This window comes from Ornithorhynchus anatinus, chromosome X5, assembly GCF_004115215.2.
Source record: "Ornithorhynchus anatinus isolate Pmale09 chromosome X5, mOrnAna1.pri.v4, whole genome shotgun sequence".
NCBI lineage: Eukaryota > Metazoa > Chordata > Mammalia > Monotremata > Ornithorhynchidae > Ornithorhynchus > Ornithorhynchus anatinus.
In genome coordinates, this window is record NC_041753.1 from 57998279 (window position 1) to 58013812 (window position 15534).

Sequence of the window (15534 nt, forward strand, 5' to 3'; positions counted from 1 at the left end):
AGAGTCTTAATCCCCATTTTACAGATGAGGTAACTGAGGCACAGAGAAGCTAAGTGACTTGCCCAAGGTCACACAGGAGACAAGTGGCGGAACCAGGATTAAAATCCAGGTCCTTCTGACTACCAGGCCCATGCTCTATCCACTAGGCCAAGCCATTTCTCTACCGTGCTTGATGAAGTATAGAACAATAAATATAAGTGCAACAGGCCCATACTCTCAGAAACAGGATCAACTTTGTGTTCAATTTTGGCTTCTACAGATTTGGTGTCCTGTACCAAGTGCAGCTAGGGAGTTTGGGAGCATTTGTGTATGTGTTCATCTTACAGCTACAACTGAAGAGGTTTTTGCTCCCCTTAGGAATAAGGTTTCATTTATAATAAAAATCCAAATCCTTCCAAAAAGGAAAACATAATCTTTATGTCAATATGAGAGGAATGACCCACATCAATTTCAGTGAATAAAAACTGGAAATTATACATGTAATATCAGCAGAACATTTCACAGCTATGCCAAATGTTTTGTCTAAATGACCAAATAGCATTGACATTGGAACTGCTTATTCAATGTATTTGTTCCCATTAAGGACCGAAAACCCTTGGAATATATACTTTCTTTTCAAAATCACATCTGAACTACTGCTATTTATGAAATCATTCTTTTTCTCCATCAGAAAAATATTCCAAGCAAGTTTATACATCACCCCTAGAGTAGCATGCACTTGTGCCACAATGGGTAGGATCATCACAAATGCTACCCTCTTGATCTTTCATGCAACAGATTGGCTGGAGGGAAATGCCAAAGTTCTGCTTCTAACTAGGAGCCCAGTGCTAAGTGATGCGAGACTGGTATGCAGGAAATGGCAGCAGTGGGGCACAGCTGCCCCTGGCTTCCCCGAGACCAAGAGAAGGCTCACCAGTTGGATGACAACAGGAGCAGTGGCTGTTAGCAGTACTGCTTAGTGGAAAGCACTTGGGCCTGGGAGTCAGAGGACCTGGGTTCTAATCCCAGCCCCGCCGCTTGTGTGCTGTGTGACCTTAGGCAAGTCATTCAACTTTTCTGTGCCTCAATTTCCTCATCTGCAGAATGAGGATTCAATACCTGCTCTCCCTCCTATTTAGACTGTGAGCCCCATGTGGGACCTGGTTATCTTGCATTTGCCCCAGCGCATAGTACAGTGCTTAGATCATTGTAAGAGCTTAAAAATACCATAATTATTATTACTATTGCTATTATTTTCCTGTTGTTACTTTGTTTAGCATTCAGTATCTGCACCCACTCCCATGGAGAATTAATTTGCTCCCAAGGCTTCAACTATCATCTCTATGCTGATGATTCCCAAGTCTACCTCTCCGGTCTTGACCTCCCTCCTTCTCTGTAGTCTCATATATCCTTCTGCCTTAGGCTCGATGTGGGCAGGGAATGTTTCTGTTAGGTTTTTGTGTTGTACTCTCCCAAGCACTGAGTATAGTGCTCTGCACACAGCAAGCACTCAAAAAATACGATTGATTGATTGGGGATCTCTCAACTTGAATGTCCCGGTGATACCTCAAACTTAACATGTCCAAAACAGACTTCTTCATCTTCCCACCCAAACACTGTCCTCCCCTTGACTTTGCCATCACTGTAACCACTATCCTCCTAGTCTTCCAAGCAGGCGGTGCCGCTGAGAATTTGAGAACTTAATATCACAAAACTGTGGACTCTATGGGCAAATGGCAACAATGAAGTGAAATGGCAACTGAGACTGTGAGCCCCACGTGGGACAGGGACCGTGTCCAACCTGATCTGCTTGTATCCACTCCAGCACTTAATAGAGTGCCTGGCACACAGTTAAGCACTTAACAAATACCATAATTATTATTATTAAATGAAGTGAAGGACTTGTCATTATTAGATCATTGGCTCCATGATGACACCCAGCAAGATCTTTCAGGCTAAAAAACCCACTCTGGGGTCTGAAAGATTCAATCAGGCTGTCCACATTGAGAAAATCACCCAGATAATTGCTCAATCTTCCACTTCAAGGGGTGTGCAGAACCAGCCAGTGAATCAAGACTAAGCCCTCAGCCACTACAACAAAAGTGATTATTATTTGGAGTGGTAAAGAAAAAGTATGAATGTTATTCAGTATAATGCCATTACCCGAGTGTGGTAGGAATATTAAGATAGCAATGTTGTTGTTTTTTCCATCATCACCTTAAATAGTACAGTAAACATCTCCAAACTGAAGCTACAGAGTATGAAAATACAGATATGCACTCTACAGGGGTGATAGGGAGGACCACCCCTACAACTTTTTGAGCTGAACTCCCAAACTCGCTCAATCCAGGTCTCTGACAAATTCTGAGCATTTCCCATCAGGGCTAAAAAGGCCCAAAGTGATGATGATCTGGCCTTTTAGCTCTTTGAAGTCTGGCCCCTGCCAAAACCCCTGACCCTATGTCCAAAATGAAAAGTTGGCACCTCAGCATGAGACAACATACTTTCCACTACTATTAAATCGTGTAGGCCAAAGCTATTCCATCCAAAAATTCAGGATATAAAGGTGACCAGCCACCACTAATGACAAACAGGGGGAAAGAGAGGTAGAGAGAAAAACAAAAAAAACCCAGAAACCTATGAAAACAGTTCATATCTGGGACCAGAGAGGGAGAGAAAATAATTTGTTGAATGTTACGTCACTAGTGGATCGGTTTATAGGAACAGCCAGGGAGTGTGATTTAATGTATGCCCAAGCATAATTAATATAGTGGGTGATCAAGAAAAACCATTACCCTCTACCTCTACTATCATTCCTACTACCACTGTCCCTACTACTAATAAAGAAGATTTGGTTTGCAGAACCAGGATGCAAGATCAAAGGAAAGATTTGGCTCCTTAAGCGGTTACCTTTGGAAGTGACACCTACTAAGATCGTTCAGGCTAAAAACACTTCGCAAGTTGCCAGAAGCTGAATGAAACAAACGGAACCTGATTTCCTTGATGGGATCCATTGTTACTGACTTTATTATACTGTATCTAAAGGCTTCCACTTTAAACAAAGAGAGACAACTACGTTCTAGGTCGGGTAGACAGACCCTTCCCCAAATTCAAATCAATTGAAAGTGAAGTCCATTTTATCATATTCTGCCACACCTCAACAAAACTGTTCAACACTGACACCTTGGGGGGAAAACAGACACTGAATATTTTTCTTGTTCCCTCACAGAACATTTGTGCCTAGCAGAAATACCAGGTCTTTGCCCAGATTAAAATACAGTGATACCAACTAGAATTCGATTAGAACTTGGTGTTTTCTTTTACAAAGTTCTTGCGCATCAATTACCTCACCCTATGCTCATCACCTCCCTGTAAGGTAGGGGCCAGGGGAATTCTCCCCCATTTTATAGCTGAGAAAACTGAAGCACTGAAAGGTTAAGCAACTCACCCATAGTTACACAGTAGACAAGTGGAAGAACTGGGAAAACACCTAGGGCTCCAGATTTTCAGATCCATATGAAGGTACTTGCTAAATACTATTCAGTGATAACAGAAGGTGGAAATCTCCGTAGTTTGGAGTATCGATCATTCAGCCAAGCTTGGGAGGCACTAAGCAAAGATTTTTTTAATAGGCTGAAGTCAATTTGCTGTGCCATGAAAGCAAAAGACTCTAAGTTGCATATAATTCTTTCCAGGATGGCAGCATGCTGATTTGTTGTTGTTGGTTTGTACTCCTCTAATTCTCTTTAGAATAGTTTCTCTTCCCTTTCCTATAATGGAGAATGCCTGCTGTGAGGATATTCCTTTCAAAAAACTCATTGAAGTCCTATACACTTGTTTATTCTGCTCGTGAGACTCACTACTGAGAAAATGGTAAGATATGAGAAAAGATGTTTCTGTTTCTGAGGATACGTGAGGATGCACTGGCAGCAACTGCAAGGCAAAAAATCACCAAGTTCCCAGCACTTGTGAACTAATTTACACCTTCCTAAATCCATATATATATATATCAGCTTTATTTATCTATTTTTGACCTCACCAGTTGTAAATACTGTTATGTTTATCTCCCCCATTAGAGTATAAGCACTTTGTGGGCACAGAATGTATCACGTCATTATTCCACACTTCCCAAGCACCTAGTACAGTGCACTGCACCAAGTAGGCGCTCAATAATGCTGCTAATATTACTACTTCCAGACCAGGAATCATCAAATCCAGGAACTCACCATCAAAAATTGAAGCCCATTTGTCCACAAAATTAATCATTGACAACCCAGGCCTACCCTTTTCCCTGAAAACAGTTGGGTTTAAAGGGAAAGGGTGAGGTAGAAATTGGTTTGTGCAACTACTGATATTTGGGTAATTGGATGTGTTGATCCTAGACTATTTGATTTAGTCAGTTAGAGCAAGCACTGATTCAATGTGAATTAGTAGGTTAGGGAGAAATGGTTCAAAGATATCACCATAACTGGCATTTTTCAATACGGTTGTTATATCCACATCTAGCAGAAGGCTTTACTCTCTTGCCACAGGTTGCTATTTTATGGCATTATTTTCAGTTTGCAAATACTCAAAGAAACACAGAGTACTGTACCTGTACAGTGCTCTACGGTAAGTCTGAGACAGAGGCTGGGAAGTGTCACGGTACCACCTCTTCACTGATGCCACACACGTGGGCACAACTATTTTGGTTCTATCATTATACCCTTCCTCTCCACACTACCCCGCTGATGCAAGCACTTACCCTATCCCACTTGAATTATTCCATCAGCCTCCTTGCTGACCTTCCTGCCTCCTGTCTTTCCCCACTCCAGTCCATACTTCACTCTGCTGCTTGGATCATTTTTCTACAAAAACATTCAGTCCATGTTTCCCCCACTCCTCAGGAACCTCTAGTGGTTATCCAACCCACTTTGTATGAAACAGAAACTCCTTACCATCGGCTTTAAGGGACTCCAGCAGCTCTCGTCCTCCTACTTTACCTCACTGATTTCCTACTATAATCCAGCCTGCATATTTTGCTCCTCTAATGCCAATTTACCTCAGTCTCATCTACCTTTCCACCTACCCCTTGCCCGCATCCACTCTCTGGCCTGGAGTTCCCACCCCTTCACATCCGACCGACCACCACTCTGCCCACCTTCAAAGTCTTTTGAAAATCACTTCTCCACCAAGAGGCTTTCCCTGACAAATTCTTAATTTCCCCTACTCCCTCTCCCTTCTGTGCCCCCTATGCACTTTGATCTGTACCCCTTAGGCACTTGGTATTCATCCCATTCTCAGCCCCACAGCACTTATGTGCATACCCCAGTGTTTTGTTTTTTTTAATGTTTGTCACCCCCTCTGGCCTGTAAACTCATTGTGAGCAGGGATTGTATCTACCTACTCTCTTGTATGGTACTATCCCAAGCATTTAGTATGGTGCTCTGCACACACTAAGCACTCAATAAATACTACTGATTTGCTTGATTCCCAATCTGAGTTGCTGCTCTTCACTGCACTTCATGTTGCAGGAGAAAGTGAAATTTGAATAGGGTTTTCAAAAAAGGGAAACGGCTTGACAAAGAAGAGTGGAGAGGGCATTCAAGGCATGTGAGATGACATGAAGGCAGAAGAGGTATTGTTTAAAGACTACAGTTCTTTCTAGCATTGTGGGCAGGGAACATGTCTACCAACTCTGTTATACTGTACTCTCCCAAGTGCTTAGTATAATAATGCTTTGCACTGAGTAGGCACTTGACTGATTGGTTGGGTCAAGGAATAGTTACCAGATTTTCTTGGCTAGAATGGAGAGGATGAGGTGAAAAAGACAGGGAGAGTCAATACCCATCACGGTAGCTAATAATAATGATTATCATGGTATTTGTTAAGTGCTTACTGTCAGCTGTGTGACTTTAGGCAAGTCACTCAATTTATCTGTGCCTCAGTTACCTCATCTGCAAAATGGGGATTAAGAGTGTGAGCCCCACATGGGACAACCTGATTACCTTGTATCTCCCCACCCCCAAGTGCACAGAAAAGTGCTTGGCACATAGTAAGTGCTTAACTTAGAGAAGCAGCGTGGCTTAGTGGAAAGAGCCCAGGCGTGGGAGTCAGAGATCATGGGGTTTGAATCCAGGCTCTGCCACTTGTCAGCTGTGTGACTGTGGGCAAGTCACTTAACTTCTCTGTGCCTCAGTTATCTCATCTGTAAAATGGGGATTAAGACTGTGAGCCTCATGTGGGACAACCTGATTACCCTGTATCTACCCCAGCATTTAGAATAGTGCTCTGCATATAGTAAGCGCTTAACAAATACCAACATTATTATTATTATTAGCAAATATGATTATTATTAGTATTAACATTATTATTATGTGCCAGGAACTGTACTAAGCGCTGGGGTAGATACAAGGTAATTGGGTTGGAATGCCCTCTCCACTCTTCTTTGTCAAGCTGTTTCCCTTCTTTGAAAACCCCATTGAAATTTCCCTGTCCCATATAGGGCTCAGAGTCTTAATCCCCATTTTCCAGATGAGGTAACTGAGTCCCAGAGAAGTCACACAACAGCCATGTGGAGGAGCCGGGATTAGAACCCAGGTCCTTCTGACTCCCAGGCCCATGCTCTACCCACTATGCCATGCCACTAGTGAATATCTACTGAGTGCACGGCACTATACTAAGCAACAGGAGCATGTGAGAACTCTGTCCAAAATAATCTTGCATTTTAATGGACTAGCAGGACCCTAGAGGTTTTAGAGCCTGCAGTCAGTCCACCTGTATCATTCTAATACTGAGGTCTGTTCCCCCTGAGTAACTAAAACATCATTAATATTAATGTAACATTTTAAAACATTATTCTGCATTGTCCCGCTCCTCCCAAATGCCCAATGATTGACCATCCATATTCATATCAAGTAGAAACTCCTGATCATTGGCTTTAAGGCATTCAATCACTCCTCTCCCTGCTCCTTATCCTGGCTCCTCTCCCACTATAACACAGCCTGAACACTCTGCTCCTCTAATGCCAATCAGTCATTGTGCCTGTTCTCATCTCTCTTGCTGCCAACCATGCCCTCCCTCTTTCCGGGAACTCCCTCCCCCTCATTTCCAAGACACCACCACTCTCCCCATCTTCACAACCCTAATAAAATCGCATCTTCTCCAGCAACCCTTTCCCTAACCACTCATCTTTCCACCTTATTCTCCCTCTCTTCTGCACCTCCTCTGAGCTTGAGTCTGCATCCCCTAAGCTAAGTACGTGGGTACTCACCCCACTGCCCACCCCAAAAGCATTTATGAATGTACCATTATATTCAGTTGCTTCCCCGACCTGTAATGTATTTCAATGTAGATCTTCCCCTCTAGATTATGAGTTCCTTGAGGCCAGGAATTTTGCCTACGTACTCTATTGAACTCTTTCAAGGGTTTCATACAGGTGCTCTACACACAGTAAATGGTCAATAAATATCATTGATGGATCAATTGTTTGAATTACATTTTCCTCCTGCAGAAAGGAGCTAATGTAAAATCTAATCTGAGCCCAGTTGGTCATTTCCAAATAATTAAACTAGGTATGACATAGCAGAAAATCCTATTTTCATTTGAAAACCAAGCAGTATAGCTGCAAAATGTTAGCTTGACTGAGGTTTTGTACTCTGTTTCTTTATCCTTCAGCTGACTCTTGTTGCTCTTGAAAGGAAACTCAGAACTGGAAAAAGGGATAGAAAGAGCAAAACTCTGTACGTGCTAAATGGTTTCCAGATTATTTTCACAGAGATTTCTGCGATACCCTCCAGAGAAAGCCAAAATGCATTTGTCATCTTTCATATACCTGAAGTCTTAGACCCTGAGGAACCCCAGTCATGGTCGGGGGCTGCAGTTCTCACGATGAGGCCTCGAGTCCACATGTCTTGGAAATTCTGGAGTCCATGGGGATTTCCAACTGCCCGGAACAGCTTCTTGGCTTCCCCCAACCTCTGTGGAAGTCTTCCTCACATTTAGAGCATTAGATAGCTTCTGTGGTTTGAAACTCTTCACTACTTCCAGTAACACCGCTATCTGGGTTTATTGAATTTCTAATTAAGTGGCCTTAGAAATCCACTCCTTCTTCCCTGTATCCATCTTCCCCACCTAGATTGTGAGTCCTGTAAGGGACAGAGATGTGTGGAGACTGTGTCCAACCCAATTTGCTTATATCCACCCCAACGCTTAGTACAGTCCCTGGCACAGAGTAAGTGCTTAAATACCGTAATTATTAATATTATCTGATCATTTTATATTATCCCCCTGCTTCGTACAATGCTTAGCATATAGGAAGAACTTAATACCTAGAATTTTAAATAAAACTTTTATTTTGCAATTGCTTTCACATTATTTACCTCAATTTTTTTCCTCACACCATCCCCTGAAAAGGAGGAAGAGAGCAGGGGCAAAGCAGCTATTATTAACTCCATTTGTATAAGTGACATAACTGAGGCCCAGAGAGGCTAAGTGATTTGCCCAAGGTCACTCAGCAGATCAGTGGTGGAGCAAGAACTAGAACCCAGATCCTCCAACTCCCTTACCCATGTGCTTTTCACTAGGCCATGCTGTCTCCCAGTAATACCAACAACTGCGGCATTTGTTAAGCACTTAATATGTACCAGGCACTTTACTCAGTGCTATGGTGGATACAAGCAAATTGGGTTAGGCATAGTCCATGTCCCACATCACGTTCACAGTCTCAATGCCATTTTACAGATGAGGAAACAGGCACAGAGAAGTAAAGTCATTTGCCCAAGTTCACCCAGCAGACAAGTGACAGATCTGGGATTAGAACCCAGGTCCTTCTGACTCCTAGGCCTGTGCACTCCCCACCGTTCAAATCCCTCCTAAAACCCGCTTCCTCCAATAAGCTTTCCCCAATTAATTTCCTAGCACCCCAAAACCATCATATTAACTAAACAGGCATCTCTAGCCCTGACATATTTATGCCCATCCTCAGCCCTTTGGCTTATATGTGTATTGATTTGTACATTCAATTATTTACCTTGATTACTCTATTTGCAAATTTTTTTTTTGTATGTCTGTCTCCCCATGAGAGTGTAAGGTTCTTGTGGGAGGGGAGCCTGTCACTTTGTTTTATACTTTCCAAGCGCTTAGTACAGAGCATTTCACCAAGTAGGCATTACTACCAAAGATCAGAGAAAACAAGCCAGGCTAGGAATGGACCCTGATCCCAAGCAAGTTAGAGAAGGCCTTGGATGGAGACGACCTCTACTGGGAAATCAGTGTGATTTTCTTGATAGCCTTCCTGAAAGATGGCTTCAATCAAAACATACGAATGAATAAGATTTAGGTTGTTCACAAGAAGGATATTTCCCCCACTAACGTGAAGTAGCAAAGTTTTGCTACACTCATGGCTCCTGCCCCATACGTGGAGAAGAGAACAACCTCCTACTTTCTGGGTTGTTGTTTTTTTTAATCCATTCCCAGTACTTCAGAGTCAGAAAACATCTGCACTAACACACACAGCTGGGAAATGAAATTTTAAAAGTTCGCACTCACTTTTTATGAAGATACACAATGAATATTCAACAACCTCCTGCAACCCTCTGAGCCACTGTGCTTGATCCCCAGCAAACTCATTGCCTGCAATGCTTCAGAAATCCAATTTAGAGCTGCTTGATATTTAAAATTAACATCACAGGAATGGAAATACAGGATGGGCCACCAGGTTCAACAGAGGGATTTGGTTTCCTAATGATGTATAGGGTCATCTAATTTTATAGTTTAAGTTTTCTCCTTTTATGCATTGACTTTAATGTTTAGGATTACGATAAATGTTCTCGGTCTTCCTACTTTGTTATCCGCTATTTATTTTAAATGCCGACAGTGTAATTTCATTAGAGAATTACCAAAGATGGATCCCCGCAAACCGTTTCTCTGCCCATTTCACCACAGCTAACACGAAGATGCTACAAATCATTGCTGTTGTGTTCTTAATAGTCTATTTCCTTGAGTAAATGCTCACTATGATGTCCCTGGGAGGGAAAGACAGCTCTAAAATATTGATGAGGTGCGCTCTGGCACTGAAGAAAATTCCCTCCTTTTGAAGCAATGGACTATTACAAACCATATTACAGTTCTTGGATCTTGCTCTACCTGACACAGAAAATAAAAGTACTTGTTAAGGACTTACTATGTGCCAAGCACTGTTCTAAGAGCTGGGTAGGTACACAGCAGAAATGGGATTAGAACCCAGGTCCTTCTGACTACCAGGCCTTGGCTCTATCCACTACACCATGCTGCTTCTCTAACTACCGAGGCTAGATTCTCAACCCCAGACCTGCCCTTGGACCAGCAGGACACTCCCAAATGTTTTCAAAAGACCAGATCTGCTTATGGATTAGATATGTATTTCATGGCTCCCTGGAGGGTTATAACTGTTCCATGATTTTAACCAGGGAAAGTTTTGGCTTTTGACATACAGGATGGGAGGGAGTGATGGGGGTGAGGAAGAGAGAAGCAGCCTGGCCTAATGAAAAGAGCATGGGTCTGGCTCTGCCACTTTACCATGGGCAACTGACAAGCAGCATGGCCTATTGGATACAGCATGGACCTGGGAGTCAAGAGGACCTGGGTTCTAATCCCGGCTCCACCATTTGTCTGCGGTGTGACCTTGGGCAAGACACTTAATTTCTCTGTGTCTCAGTTCCCTCATCTGTAAAATGAGGATTAAGACTATGAGCCCCATGTGGGATATGGACTGTGTCCAACCTGATTAGCTTGTATCTACCCCAGCACATAGTACAGTGCCTGGCACATAGTAAGCACTTAAATACCATCAAAACAAACAAAAAAGTGACAACTTCTCTGTGCCTCAGATTCTTCATCAGTAAAATGGGGATTCATATCTTTTCTCCCCTTTACTGTGAACCCCAGGGGAGGCCAGGATTGTGCCTGACCTGATCTAATCAATACAGTGCTTGGTACATAGTAAGCACTTAACAAATACCACCATTAAGGAAGGAAATGGTTGAAAGCAGAGTGGCTTGCTCTCGCTAGACATGTTTCTCCTTTCCCTCTGCCAGGTTCACAGCCTAGGGGGAGAAAGGAGAGCAGGTATTGAATCCCCATTTCACAGATGAGGAAATTGAGGCACAGAGCCATTAAATTCATTCATTCATTCATTCAATGGTATTTATTGAGCGCTTACTATATGCAGAGCACTGTACTAAGCGCTTGGAATGTATAATTCAGCAACAGATAGAGGCAATCCCTGCCCACTGACGGGCTTACAGTCTAATCAGGGGAGACAGGCAGACAAAAACAATAGCAATAAATAGAATCAAGGAGATGTACATCTCATTAACAAAATAAATAGGGTAATAAAAATATATACAAATGAGCAGACCAGCACAGTGCTGAGGGGAGGGGAGGGGAAGGGAGAGGGGGAGGAGCAGAGGGAAGGGGGGGAAGGGGGCGTAGCTGAGGGGATGTGAAGGGGGGTGCAGAGAGGCAGCAGAGGGAGCAGAGGGAGAAGGGGAAGCTCAGCCTGGGAAGGTCTCTTGGAGGAGGTGAGCTCTCAGTAGGGCTTTGAAGAGGGGAAGAGAATTAGTTTGGCGGAGGTGAAGACGGAGGGCACTCCAGGACAGCGGGAGGACGTGGGCCAGGGGTCGACGGCGGGATAGGCGAGAACGGGGGACGGTGAAGTGGGCGGCAGAGGAGCAGAGCCTACGAGATGGGCAGTAGAAAGAGAGAGGGAGGAGAGGTAGGAGGGGGTGAGGTGATGGAGAGCCTTGAAGCCTAGAGTGAGAAGTTTTTGTTTCGTGCGGAGGTTGATCGGCAACCACTGGAGATTTTTAAGAAGGGGAGTGACATGCCCAAAGCGTTTCTGCAGGAAGATGAGCCGGGCAGCGGAATGAAGAGTAGACTGGAGTGGGGAGAGACAGGAGGAAGGGAGATCAGAGAGAAGGCTGACACAATAATCCAGCCGGGATATTATGAGAGCCTGTACCAGTAAAATAGCCGTTTGGGTGGAGAGGAAAGGGCGGATCTTGGCGATATTATAAAGGTGAGACCGGCAGGTCTTGGTGACGGATTGGATGTGTGGGGTGAATGAGAGAGCCGAGTCAAGGATGACACCAAGGTTGCGGGCTTGAGAGATGGGAAGGATGGTCATACCATCCACAGTGATAGGGAAGTCAGGAAGAGGACAGGGCTTGGGAGGGAAGATAAGGAGCTCAGTTTTGGACATGTTGAGTTTTAGGTGGCAGGCAGACATCCAGGTAGAGATGTCCTGGAGGCAGGAGGAGATATGAGCCTGAAGGGAGGGGGAGAGGACAGGGGCAGAGATGTAGATTTGTGTGTCATCTGCATAGAGATGATAGTTGAAGCCATGAGAACGAATGAGTTCACCGAGGGAGTGAGTGTAGATGGAGAACAGAAGAGGGCCAAGAACTGACCCTTGAGGAACTCCTACAGTTAGAGGATGGGAGGGGGAGGAGGAGCCTGTGAAGGAGACCGAGAATGAACGGCCAGAAAGATAAGAGGAGAACCAGCAGAGGACGCAGTCCGTAAAGCCAAGGTGATTTAAGGTGTGGAGGAGAAGGGGATGGTCTACAGTGTCAAAGGCAGCTGAGAGGTCAAGGAGATTAGGAGAGAGTAGGAGCCATTGGATTTGGCAAGAAGGAGGTCATGGGTGACCTTTGAGAGAGCAGTCTCGGTAGAGTGGAGGGGACGGAAGCCAGATTGGAGGGGCTCCAGGAGAGAATTGGAGTTAAGCAATTCTAGGCAGTGAGTGTAGACGACTCGTTCTAGGAGCTTGGAAAGGAAGAGTAGTAGGGAGATAGGGCAATAACTGGGGGGAAGTGGGGTCGAGAGAGAGTTTTTTTAGGATGGGAGAGACATGGGCATGTTTGAAGGCAGAGGGGAAGAAGCCACTGGAGAGTGAGCGGTTAAAGATAGAAGTTAAGGAGGGGAGGAGGGAAGGGACGATGGTTTTTATAGGGTGAGCGGGAATGGGGTCCGAAGCACACCACTTGCCCAATTTCACACAACAGGTAGGTGGAAGAGTCAAGATTAGAACCTAGCTGCTCTGAATTCCAGGGCTTCCCACTAGATCATGCTGATGCTCTTCCCCCAAGAATCACAAAGCACAAAATGTCAGAGGTACTATTTTCATATCAATTTTTACTATTTAGGTGAATTATTGCTTTAATATAGCTATTTAGGTAAACATAAATACCTTCAATTCTAATTAAGAAACAGTAAAGTCAACCAACCAATATTGTCCACATCCCATTCGAGTAGTTAGCAAATGAAGAATTTTATGAGAAATAGAACCATTGCCTAGAAACCTTCATTTCCCTTCTCAATGAAGATTTCCCTATAATAGTCCAAATTTCAAAATTCAAAGAAATGCATTCCATGAAAACTTTGTAAGAATTTGTTCTCCGATTCTACATTGACTGTATAAATGACAAGCACCAATATGCAAAAATATGATTTTAGTTCTAACTTTTCTGAATTGAAAAAACAAAACAGGAGACTTGTTTCTCACAGTATTTTGTAAACTCTTTGCAGCTTCGCAGAAATCTTGACACTCCCTGAAGATTATTTTCATTGGTGTCCATATGAAACTTAGAGAAGGACATAAAAAGGGTCTATTTAAAGAGCCTGTCCCATTTTATCTTTCTGTCTGATTGCTCCACTTTTTTTTGTAAATGGCAGTGCACACTGACAAATCATATCTGACTGCTACTGGAGCCTGTCATGTTTAAAAGCTTTCTGATCTTTCACACGAGATGCAGATGTTACTGGGCTGTGCATTATTTATTTCTAGCATAACCCTTCTCTCTTGGGCCCCTTTCAGAAGGTTCTCTTCCTTTCAGTCACCTCGCTTGCTGATTCCTCTTCATATAGGCTTCTTAAATCAATCAATCAGTGGTTTCAGCCATAATCGAATCACCAGCTACTGTCCCTTAGCTCACCATGCCCACCTTTCTAGCATTCATTCATTTGTTCAATTCATTTGTTCAGTATTTACTGAGCGCTTACTGTGTGCAGAGTACTGTACTAAGCACTTGGAAAGTAAATTTGGCAACAGAGACAATCCCTACCCAATAATGGGCTCACAGTCAGGAAGGGGGGGAGACAGACAACAAAACAAGTAGACAGGTATCAATAGCAGCAATATAAAGAAATAGAATTATACATATATACACACTATTAATAAAATAAATAGAATAATAAATATGTACATATATACACAAGTGTTGTGGGGCGGGAAGGAGGGTAGAGCAGAGGGAGGGCGTTGGGTGAGGGGTAGGGGAGGAGGAGCGGAGGAAATGGAGGCTCAGTTTGGGAAGGCCTCCTGGAGGAGGTGAGCTTTCAGTAGGGCTTTGAAAGGGGGTAAGTGTGCTAGTTTGGCAGATATGAGGACAGAGGGCATTCCAGGCCAGAGGAAGGACTTGGCCTAGGGGTCGATGGTGGGACAGGTGAGAACGAGGCCCATTGAAAAGGTTAGCGACACCAGTGGAGCCGAGTGTGCAGGCTGGGCCATAGGAGGAGAGAAGGGAGGTGAGGTAGGAGGGGGCAAGGTGATGGAGAGCTTTGAAGCCAATAGTGAGGAGTTTTTGCTTGATATGGACGTTGATAGGCAACCACTGGAGATTTATTGAGAAAGGGGGTGACATTCCCAGAGCATTTCTGTAGAAAGATAATCCGGGCAGCAGAGTGAAGTATAGACTGAAGTGGGGAGAGACAGGAGGACAGGAGATTAGAAAGGATGCTGATGCAGTAACCCAGTTGGGATATGATGAGAGACTGTGCCAACAAGGTAGCGGTTTGGGTGGAGAGGAAAGGGGGATGGAGAGGAAAGGGAGAGAAGGGGAAAGCAGCACTTAAATGTGATGGGAGGGGAAATCATACGGATTGTCAGATCCTGCCCCTTTCACGGGCGGGAAAGGGAGAGAGCGTTTGGGTAGTATTCCGTAAACTGGCTCCGGGGAAATTGGTTGTTTTTGTTGTTTCTGTGTTCCCTCCTATGCCACTGCTTAGAACAGTGATTGGCACATAATAAATGCTTAATAAATACCATAATTAATTAAGTGAATCATGTTCCCTGCACTCAAGGAGCTTATACTCTAATGGAGGAGTCAGGAAACAAATGGAGTTATAATAATTAATAATAATAATTGTGGTATTTGTTAAGCGCTTACTATGTGCCAAGCACTGTACTAAGCACTGGGGTAGATACAAGCAAATCGGGTTGGACACAGTCCCTGTCCCACATTGGGTTCACAGTCTCAATCCCCATTTTATAGATGAGGGAACTGAGGCACAGAGAAGTGAAGTGACTTGCCCAAGGTTAAACAGCAGACAAGTGGCAGAGCTGATATAGAACTCATGACCTTCTGAATACCCAGGCCCTTGGCTCTATCGACCACGCCATGCTGCTTCTCTGTTCCATTGTTCATTTATATAAACACAAATGGTAATCGTTTTTGCATCACAAGGACACAGTTTACCAGTTGTGGTCTCTTGGTGACCCCAGGTTGGCTTGGACTGATTAAAAAAAAATACATATGT